General features: G+C 48.6%; 1 protein-coding gene across 1 annotated transcript in view; it reads right to left on the bottom strand.

Annotated features, from left to right (window-relative positions):
• Positions 1-4874: 4874 nt before the first annotated feature.
• si:dkey-16n15.6 (organic solute transporter subunit alpha) overlaps positions 4875-11431 on the bottom strand; it is a 34513-nt gene continuing 27956 nt past the window's right edge. The window contains exon 8 of the mRNA XM_063034706.1: positions 4875-4939. The gene's annotated coding sequence lies outside the window, so the exon portion shown is untranslated. The remainder of the gene's footprint in view (positions 4940-11431) is intronic.

Here is an 11431-nt window from a genome sequence, read left to right as displayed (position 1 = left end):
CGTGGCCAACGACCAATGGCGAGCGACTCTCCAGTCACATGCCCGAGTCGGGAGACATCCATGTCACGTGGTTCAAGTGGCAACCTCGTTCCCCCGGACCCCGAACACCCAATGACAAGCGCCACTCCAATCACGTGCAGGGGGTACTTGAAAGGGGGTGGTGCCCAGGTCACGTGATTTCTGAGCCGCTCCTGGGAGGGTGTGACGAGAAATGAATACCGTGTGTTCCAAGTTTGTTATCAGTGATGCTGTCTACGTCGTGAAAATAGTTGTTCCGCGGCTGCAGTGCAGGATATAAATCTAAGCTACAAAAACAGATATACAAATATTTTAATTTCTTAGGAAAGCACCATCCAACTTCAGGGATCCCCCAGCACCCAGGACATGCTCTCTTCTCACTGCTGCCATCAGGAAGAAGCTACAGGAACCTCAAGACTCACACCACCAGGTTTAGGAACAGTTATTACCCCTCAACCATCAGGCTCTTGAACCAACTGAACTTCACTCACCCCCTCATTGTAATAGCCCTACAACCTCGCCTTCAGGGAGTCTTCATCTCATGTCCTTGATATTTATTGCTTATTTATTTATTTAGTTATTATTATTTCTTTCTTTTTGTATTAACACTGTTCGTTGTCTTTTGCACGCTGGATGAACACCCAAGTTTGTGCAATCTTTCATTGATTCTATTAAAGTTAATATTCTATTGTGCATTTGTTGAGTATGCTCGCAAGAGGATCGGTCGATTGATCACTCACTCACTCACCCAGTTCATTGTGACCAGTACATTTTGGCCCAATGCGATGAAGTTTCATGAAGGTATAAATATGACAAATTGCTATTTAACTGAGCAACAAATTATGCATTTAAATAAAGAACAAGTTAGAACACTACCACTACTACAGTACTATAAAATTGATTAGTTCCTAATAGTTAATGCCAGAGGAATTCAGACAGTATGTCTGGGTTGCCCATTTGGTGAAAGGGCTTGTCGTGTCCATTCCAGGGCAGGTGACTCACCTTTGGTCCCCACCTGTGGCTCTGAGTAGTGGTTTGTGTGTGTGAGTGGCTGCACCCCAGTACACCGCTTTGAAAGGCAGGCCTCATACCCTGGCGAAATAGGGACATGTGTGTCCTGGCATGTGACGTCAGCTCCAGTGGGTGACATCAACAGTAAGATCCAATGGCCAACAAGGCGGTTCTGCAAAGATTTCAGGAGAGCGAAGGGCATGACAAGGTCATCCACTGCACCCAAGGGAGAGCCCAATTTGTGATGACTAATCACAACTTTCTGAGCTTCAGAGTGAAACTGTCCCAGTACAGCAGCTTTTCCACTTTAAAAATGTCCCTGCACAGGTCTCATGGTTATTGTCAGATACCACAAACAACTAACACACTGCCATGTTCTTTTCATCGACTGTAATCGAACAGAATCAGCACAGACACCTGGTGCAGATAGTGGACTGCCTTCTCACAACTGTATCTTCATTTTCATTGAACCTTTCAAAATCATTAACAACACCTTCAAATCCTTCGTTGTTCTTAACTTGTTGAAGTTGTGAAATTGTTTCATTTTCACTCCCATCTGTTTCTGGCATCTGCAAGCCACAGCACACAAAGCAGTTCTGAATTGTCTTACTGCGTACTTCTCGCCAACCATCAGTGACGAAGGAGGGAGGGAGGAGAAGATGGCGGTGCGACACAGCGTGCGCGGCCGTTCCGAATGATATCGATCTGTGTAACTAGGGGCCGTGCACAATCCTGGTTTGATGGAGACGGACGTGAGAAGCACGGAGGAACGTCTGGAGAAACTTCTGAAATGCCCGCTTCGCTGCCGCTGCTACTGTGCGATCGAGAATCTCCGGAGGGGAAGGCCCCAAATCCTCGGCTTTGCCTATTGCCTATTGCCGGGGCCGGGGTCGAAGCACTCAGCCGAGATGGTGCTCGGTGCTCGGTGTCGGAGAGCTGGTCGGAGGCTCAGAGTTTTCGGACGGACTCGGAGTCGGAGTTGGATGCTGCATCGGCAAGTTGGCGGCGCTGGAGGTTCACCGTCTGCGTGAGATGTTGGGAGTTTCGAGAGACTTTGAGACTTTTACTGTGCCCATGGTCTGTTCTTATGAAATTACAGTATTGCTTTGCACTGTTGTAACTATATGTTATAATTATGTGGCTTTTGTTAGTTTTTAAGTTGGTTTGTCATGTGTTTTCGTGACAAACATTTTATCACTTCTTAATGCATGCATTACTAAATGACAATAAAAGGGGAATGCGTGTCCTCATAATCACAAAAATCACTGCTTTTTCAACACAAGCACACGCAGCTGACACTGTTTACAAACAGTTTACTCTAAGCACGATGTGGTGTCGGGCAGCCGCGCAAGTGCACGTGACTGATGCTCGTTAGAAAGAGTTTAGCAACGGCCTTTCATCCCAAGTAAGTGGCATAGTGTCCCAAGTCAACAAAATGATACCAGATAGTTTCTCAATTAATTTTTGTTCTTCAAAAGAGTTGTCCAAAATACAAGGGGTGATTGATAAGTTTGTGGCCTAAGGAGTCAATTTTAGAAAACCTAGCACATTTATTTTTCAACATAGTCCCCTCCTACATTTACACACTTAGTCCAGCGGTCGTGGAGCATACGGATCTTGGACCTCCAGAAAGTGTCCACAGCAGGGGTGATTGATAAGTTTGTGGCCTAAGGTAGAAAGAGATGAGTTAATAATTTCAAACTTTTTGCATAATCACTCAAAGAGTTGAACTGCACGTGCGTGTAACGACAGCTGTATAACTCATCTCCTTCTACCTTAGGCCACGAACTTATCAATCACCCCTCTTAAGTGGCTGCCCTGATTAAATGAAGGATTAATTAACCAAAATCCACTGTATACACATTCATGGGTTAGTGAGTTAAAATTAATCATTGTAAATTGCTCTACAATTAGGCAAGTGTTAAATATGTTACATGGTGTGGCTCGTTGGGCCTGTATCTCTAAAATCTTTTGAAGTACAAAAACAGAGCTAACTAGTGAGGTTGTGTTCGTGGTTTTGTGGGCCATTCAGAAATCTGACGGCGGAGGGGGAGAAGCTGATCCTAAAATGTGGCGTGTGGGTCTTCAGGGCTGCTGTACCTCCTCCCCGGTGATGGTAATGAGAAGAGGGCACGACTCAGATGGTGATGGTGCTTGATGCCGTCATGTTGGGATTTCACCCTTTGAAGCTGCCCTCGATGGCGGGGAGGGTCGGGTGCGTGCTGGAGATGAATCTACGACCCTCCACAGCGTTTGCAATCCAGTGATGCAGCCGGTCAGAATGCTCTCCACGGCGATTCTGTAGAAATTTGAGAGTGAGTGTCTTTGGTCACATACCAATTCTCCTTGAGCTCCTAATGAAATACAGTCGCGGGAGCAGCCTGATCGCATCAATACGCGGGGCCCAGGATCGATGCTCTGAGATGCTGGCGCCCAGGAAGTAGAAGTTGTTCACGCTTTTCACGGCTGTCCCCTCGATGACGACTGGTGTGCGTTCCCTCAACTTCCCCTTCCTGAATTCCACAATCAATTTCTTAGCCTTGCTGACGCTGGGCGTGAGGTCGTTGTTGCGATACCCCTCAACCAGCTGATCGATCTCACTACTGTACCCCTCAGAATGTTCCCTACCATTAATACCTCACTCCTGTAGACCTCAGAATGATCCCTACCATTAATACCTCACTCCTGTAGACCTCAGAATGATCCCTACCATTAATACCTCACTCCTGTAGGCCTCAGAATGATCCCTACCATTAATACCTCACTCCTGTAGGCCTCAGAATGATCCCTACCATTAATACCTCACTCCTGCACGCCTGCTTGTCAGCGTCTGAGATTCTGCCAACAACTGTTCCGTGGCCGGCAAACTTACAGATGGCATTGCGGCTGTACCGAGCTGCACAGTCGTGGGTGTAGAGGGAGGGGAGCAGTGGGCTCGGTGACCTTTAGGAACACCAGTGCTGATTGAGAATGGATTGGTGGCTCAGACCAGATTCCTTGGCAACAGAACAACCAGAGGCAAGCATGTTTTATACGTAAACACCAGAGACCCTGCGAGCGCCGGAAACCTTGAGAAACACACACTGAATTCCAGAGGACCTCGGCAAGTCAGGCAGCAGCTACGGAGAGGGATAAAAAGTCAACGTTTCGGGCCAGAGGTATCGACTGGTTACTCCCACTCACACTTCAACTCGTTCCGCTAACTGCGATTCCGCCCTATCATCTGCCTGTCGTTCGCAGCCTCACCGCGCTCTGCATCAACTCAGCCCTATCACTCCGGTTCCCAACACCCTGTCAAACCAGTTTAAACCTCCCCGAACAGCTCCAGCAAACCTGCCTGCGAGGATATTGGTCCTCCTCAGGTTCAGGTGCAACCCTTCTCTTTGGTACACGTCATGCCTTCCCTGGAAGAGATCCCAACGATCCAGAAATCTGAAGCCCTGCCCCTTACACCAGTTCCTCAGCCATGCATCCATCTGCCAAACCATCCTGTTCTTGCCCCCACTGGTGCGTGGCACAGGCAACAAACCAGAGATTCCTACCCTGGAGCTCCTGCTTTCTACCTAACCCCGATATTCTCTCCTTGGGATGTCATCCCTTTCCCTACTGATGCCATTGGTACCAATATACACGTCACATCGAAACATCCAGTCAAATGCGTCAACGACCAAACACAGTATGAGGACTTGTGTAGCACGCCCACAGCTCAGTGACGCTTACCGTACGCCTTTGGGATGCTGGGGGATGCACAGAACCAAGAGGAAACCCCTGAGGTTGTTGGCCTGTGTTGGAAGTCGGCGGAGAAAGACGCGATATCGAAGTCTTTATTCATCACAGCAAGCGGGCATCATTCCAGAGACATTCTCGATAGAGGCTCACAAACCCAAAGGTACGTCACATATTTTGTTCCCTTAAGGTCAAAGGTAATACAGTTTAACATGATGACAAAGGCATTGTTTACTTCAATACATGGGGTTGACAAACGTTTCCTTTGAGATGCACACAGTACCGTGCAAAAGTCCTGGGCATGTATTTTGTAAATCTGGCGGGGACAAAGGATGTTGAAAACAGTGAGAGTGGGTTGCTGCGCGTTGGGTGTGGGACAGGCGGCAGAAAGGGAGTGCCAGGGGTGGGGGTGGCGTGAGTGCAGACACACCCAGCCCTGAGACACCAGGCAAGGTCATTTGATTCCAAACAATCAGTCTATTGATCATTACAGAATGTCTCTCTGGTGCTTCCCTCTGCCTTCCCCTTTTCCCAACCATGATTCCCCTCTCCCTGTCCCCTTCCCACTCTCAGTCCACAATAAAGATGCATATTAGAATCAAGTTTATCATCACTCACATATATCATGATTTTTTGTGGCAGCGGTACAGTGAAATACCTAAAATTACTACAGTAATGAGCAAAAGCTTTAGGCACAGTAGCTGTGTGTCTGGGCACAGTACTGTAGAGGAAGCACATTGTAATTGATAAGACACTTCAGAAAGTCCAAACACCTTTGGGAGAAACTATTTAACACAAATATTTTTAAACCTTTTGACGACAGAGAGCTGGACACCAAAATTACAGTTGTCAGAGCTGCTGCTGAGCACACAGATGGTAAGTACACAGTAGTATTGATTGGGTATACCTGTGACCATCTGTAATATGCTAAGTGACAACATCCGTCTGGTCTGCCAGCTTGAACTCCATCAGAAATGGTGCAAATGACTTAGCCCATTGCCTGGTTTGATGCAGGCCAATTAACACAACCCCATTGTCTTAATGCTTGGCTCTTGCATATGCAATCTCTTAGTCTGTGGAGCAGCCTGTGCATTTAATTTAGAGTCAAAGAAAAGTACAACACTTCAGCCCGCCTAGTCCTTACTGAACCATTTAAACTGCCTACTCCCATCGACCTGCACCGGGACCATATCCCTCCATACCCTCCCGTCCACGTACCCATCCAAACTTCTCATAAACATTGAAATCAAGCTCACATGCACCACTTGCACCAGCAGCTCGTTCCACACTCTCACCACCCTCTGAGTGAAGAAGTTTCCCCTCATGTTCCCCTTAAACATTTCACCTTTCACTCTTAACCCATGACCTCTCGCCCAATCTCTGAAAAAAAGCCTGCTTACATTTACCCTATCTATACCCCTCATAATTTTCTATACCTCTATCAAATCTCCCTGAAACTTCAATATTTTAAGGAATAAAGTCCTAACCTGTTCAATCTTTCTTTATAACTCAGATCCTCTCGTCTCAGCAACATCCTTGTAAATTTTCTCTGTGCTGTTTCAAACTTATTTGCATCTTTCCCGTAAGTAGGTGACCAAAACTGCACACGACACTCCAAAGCAACACACACAAAATGCGAGAGGAACTCGTCAGGTCAGGCAGCATCAATCTGGCCTCATCCACATCTTATAAAACGAAGACCTGACATCCCACCTACTGTACTCTGATTTATGAAGGCCAGCATGCCAAAAGCTATGACTCCAGCTACCAGTGACGCCAGTTCCAATGAAGTGTGGATCGGTATTCCCAGCTCCCTGGGTTCTACCGCTCACCGTGTTCAATTCACTGCTTGCAAGGGGTTTGCACGTCCTCCCCCGTGACAGTCTGGGTCTCCCCCCCCTGGTGCTCCGCTTTCCTCCCACAGTCCCAAAGGCATCCTGGTTAGGTTAATTGGTCTTTGTAAATTGTCCCGTGATTAGGTCAGGGTTAATTGGGTTTGTCCTTGGTTGCTGGGACGGTGGGGCTCGAAGGACCAGAAGGATCTACTCCACACTAAATCACTAAATAAATATGTGCCCCCGTCCCCCAGCCAGCCTCAGGGTCTCTCAGCTCGCTGTCGGCTAGGGAAACAGCCCTGGCCCTGCCAAACTGGGTAATTAGTTTGTGTGGATGCTGTGTGATACAGGGAGGTACTACTGCAGTTGTACAAGGCCTTGGTGAGACCACACCTGGAGTATTGTGTGCAGTTTTGGTCCCCTAATCTGAGGAAAGACATCTTTGCCATAGAGGGAGTACAAAGAAGGTTCACCAGATTGATTCCTGGGATGGCAGGACTTTCATATGAAGAAAGACTGGATGAATTGGGCTTGTACTCGTTGGAATTTAGAAGATTGAGGGGGGATCTGATTGAAACGTATAAGATCCTAAAGGGATTGGACAGGCTAGATGCAGGAAGATTGTTCCCGATGTTGGGGAAGTCCAGAACGAGGGGTCACAGTTTGAGGATAGAGGGGAAGCCTTTTAGGACCGAGATTAGGAAAAACTTCTTCACACAGAGAGTGGTGAATCTGTGGAATTCTCTGCCACAGGAAACAGTTGAGGTCAGTTCATTGGCTATATTTAAGAGGGAGTTAGATATGGCCCTTGTGGCTACAGGGGTCAGGGGGTATGGAGGGAAGGCTGGGGCGGGGTTCTGAGTTGGATGATCAGCCATGATCATAATAAATGGTGGTGCAGGCTCGAAGGGCCGAATGGCCTACTCCTGCACCTATTTTCTATGTTTCTATGTTTCTATGTGATGTACCCCGCCCTGCCCAAATTACAGACAACACACCAGATACGATTAAATGATTTACAGTTTATAGATATTACTGGAACTATATAACTAATAGAGATAAAATATAAAAGGAAAATAAAAGGCGCCACACTTATCAAACTTCAATCTCTTTGTGCACAAACATTTGGAGCTCAGAACCCTCCTTCTTCATCTTGCGATCCCCTCGGACCACCTCGACCTGCCACCTGGGACCAAAAACGGTGGTCGACCAGACGCTCCACATGAGTCTGTCTCCGTCTCCTCTCCTCGCCGAACACCCTGGGCCTCGGACTCCTGCTCGGGGTCCGACCCCGTTAGCGGACTCACAGCACCTTGTCCATCCTCTGTCTCTCTCTCTCCTGCCTTCTGTCAAAAACCCGCGCATCACAATAACTTACAGAGACACAGAAAGAATAACATCTATCCCAATTGGTTCGTTCATCCTCTTATTTGTAACATAATCCAAACAAATTGCTTGCGGGCGGATTTTTTCAGCAGTTAACATAACAAAGAAGCCATTTTAACTAGACTACGCAGTAACATAAAAGAAGAAACCTCTTACAAATAAATATATCCAAAAAAGTGAAGGCTCATTGCAAGCTTCCTGAACTTATTGACATTTACAATAAGAACTGATTGAATGAAGATCTGCTATATTCACACAAGTGCTATGATCTCTGCTATTTTCCCTAATACTCCCCGACACAGTCACAGACAGCGGCAGAAATTGAACTCAGGTTGCTGGCATTGCAACAGCTTTATGCTCTCTAGATTACACACCACATTTACAAGAAGGAGCACAATTAGCTAAGAAATAAAAGTTTTTGTACTCCAACGTACTCAACTACAACGAACCAGCCCAACTCATCCACGCTGACCAGGCTACGTGATCACCGATTAACAGGTCTCGGAAAACTCACTCCTTCCTCAAACGTACTTTATTTTAGTTGTGCACAAAGAGAACAGCATGGCCTCTGGTCACCCACACTGTTCAGGTCGAACTTATTTTTATACGGTATAACTAGCAGTTATGGGCATCCACCATTTAGGAAATGGTGTATGTTCAGATTCCTTACTTGCAGGCTCAGTCGCCATTCACAATGCAGGTGTCAAAAGTTAATACAAACTGCAAGCTGACAGACGATGAGAGTTTGAAGTTGGCAATGCAATTGTTCCTCAGTTGGTGCGTGTGTGCCTTGAGTCTTCCTATCCCATCCTTATCACGTCTCGGTGAGCCAAATGGCTCTCTCTCCCCCCTCCCCCCCACCCCCACCCCCAACCACCTTAATGTGCAAAGGGAAGCTAAGCTCTTCAAAGACCTTTCTTCACATTGTCTTCAACCTATCCTTGCCTGGACGTTGTTCTAACCCTTGCCTTGCCACAACTTCCTAGAGCCACTTGCTCACAATTGATCCATTCCCAACCTTTCGTATTACCTGGATCTCGTTAACATACCTGTCTCATCAACGTTCTCTACCAGTGTACCTGTCGTTAATTTACCTGTTGTTAACGTACCTGTCTCATAAACGTTCTCTGTCAGTGTACCTGTCATTAATTTACCTGTTGTTAAAGTACCTGTCTCATCAACGTTCTCTGTCAGTGTACCTGTCGATAATTTACCTGTTGTTAACGTACCTGTCTCATAAACGTTCTCTGTCAGTGTACCTGTCGTTAATTTACCTGTTGTTAACGTACCTGTCTCATCAACATTCTCTGTCAGTGTACCTGTCGATAATTTACCTGTTGTTAACGTACCTGTCTCATCAACGTTCTCTGTCAGCTCATTTCGTTTAGCCTCCACCCTCTGTGTGGAAAAGTCTATAGAGACATAGAAAGCCACAGCTCTTCAGCCCATCTAGTCTGTCCTGAACCATTTAACACTGCCTATTCCCATCGACCTGCACCAAGAACGTACCTTTCCCATCCATGTACCTATCCAAATGCCTCTTAAACATTGAAATCAAAATCACATCCACCACTTGTGCTGGCAGCTCGTTCCACACTCATCACCCTCTGAGTGAAGAAGTTTCTCCTCATGTTCCCCTTTAACATTTCACCTTTCACCCATAACCCACGACCTCTAGTTGTAGTCTCACTCAACCTCAGTGGAAAAACCCTGCTTGCATTTACCCTATCTCTACCCCTGATAGTCTATATTCCTCCGTGCCACACGAGCCTCCGCTGTCCACCGCCTGCTGTCACTACCGCGTAATGGGGGATAGTTCAGAAGGTCATGGGGAGAGGAGGTAACGGGATCACTCTCCCGTGAGCCGACACATACCTAACAGTCTGAGTGGCGACCTCCCCTGTCCCTCACAGTTATCATGACTTCACATTCCGTAACACGTGATGACGCAGCACAAAATATCCGTGAACTTCTCCACAGACAGCCTTCCCTGCTGCCCAGCTCCAGGGGCTTTGAACAGTTCCTGGAAATCAGATCTGATGGGGACATACCCTCTTCTCTTTGCTACCATCAGGTAGGAGGTACAGAAGCCTGAAGGCACACACTCACCGATTCAGGAACAGCTTCTTCCCCTCTGCCGTTCCGCCGTCTGATTTCTGAATGGACACTGAACCCATGAACACTACCTCACTACTTGTTTATTTCTGTTTTTGCACGACTTGTTTACTCGTATACTTAAGGTAATTGACAGCTTTTGTTTCTATTATCGTGTATCGCATTGTCCTGCTGCCGCCAAGGGAACAAACTTCACGACACATGCCAGTGACATTAAACCTGCTGCTGTTTCAGGTGGAAGAGGAAGGTCAGCACGGTGTCCAAGATGGCCGCTGAGGACGGCGGACCGTCGGACGCCAACGTGCCTCGGCTGCACGCTGCCGAACGCCGGCAGGAAGCGCTGTTGCAGACTGTGCTGACAAGGGCAAGAGATGGCCAGAGGACAGCAGGTACTGGGAGGCGACTGGTCAGTGGGATGAAACTAATCAGCTGATTCTGGAGTGCGCTGCCCTGAACGAGGTCTTACAGGAAGGGTAGGCAGCGGAGGTGGCAGTCCGTCTGAAACCCGGGTGGGGTGAAGCTCGTCAGACCCTGGGCCAGGCCCAGCTCCGTCCCAGCGAGGTGACGTCGGCTCTGCGGAGGTGCACATGAGAGCTCGCTGTGGGAGGGTGGCCTGGGCTGGGCGGCAGAGGTGTGAGCAGCCATCGCCAAGCAGGACGGGCAGCCGCGCCCAGCCAGCAGGCTGTGTCGTTGGCAGTGCGGGGCAGCAGGGTGGGGCTCAGCCTGCAAGCCCGGGCTGGAAGCGGGAGTAGATTGCAAGAACTGCACCCACATGGGCGTTTTCCTCAGGCCTTGCATTCTCAGGGGCCAGACAATGGAGCTGCCCACGAAGGGGTGCGTCTGTCCGTCGTTGCTTCTCCTCAACGTGCGTGCAGTGCGACAGGTCTTCGTCAGGGCACTCTGGGAATTTCTGTCAGGGTCGAAGGTGGGCAGGCGGAGGATGAAACGCCACAGCTCGTAGCCATCATCCCAGGAGCCCTGGCCCGGCCTAGAGCGGCGATGGTGCCCACAGCTCGGACGCACAATAAAGTATTTCCTCTCACTGAACCAACGTTCACGTATCCTGATCTGGTGATGACTGGCCCGGATGCCCAGGGAGAGGGGAGAGGGGGAGAGGGAGGGGGAAGGGGAAGGGGAGAGGGATAGAGGGAGAGAGGGTAAGAGGGAAAGAGGGGAAGAGGGGAAGAGGGGAAGAGGGGGAGAGAGAGGGGGAGGGGAGAGGGGGAGGGGGAGGGGGAGGGGGAGGGGGAGGGGGAAGGGGAGGGGGAAGGGGAGAGGGGAAGGGGAGGGGGAAGGGGAGAGGGGGAGGGGAGAGGGGGAGGGGAGAGGGAAAGGGGAGA

The sequence above is a fragment of the Mobula hypostoma genome, chromosome 28, assembly GCF_963921235.1.
Source record: "Mobula hypostoma chromosome 28, sMobHyp1.1, whole genome shotgun sequence".
Classification (NCBI taxonomy): Eukaryota; Metazoa; Chordata; class Chondrichthyes; order Myliobatiformes; family Myliobatidae; genus Mobula; species Mobula hypostoma.
Note: the sequence above shows the minus strand (reverse complement) of the source record. Positions and strands in the feature narration are given on the sequence as shown.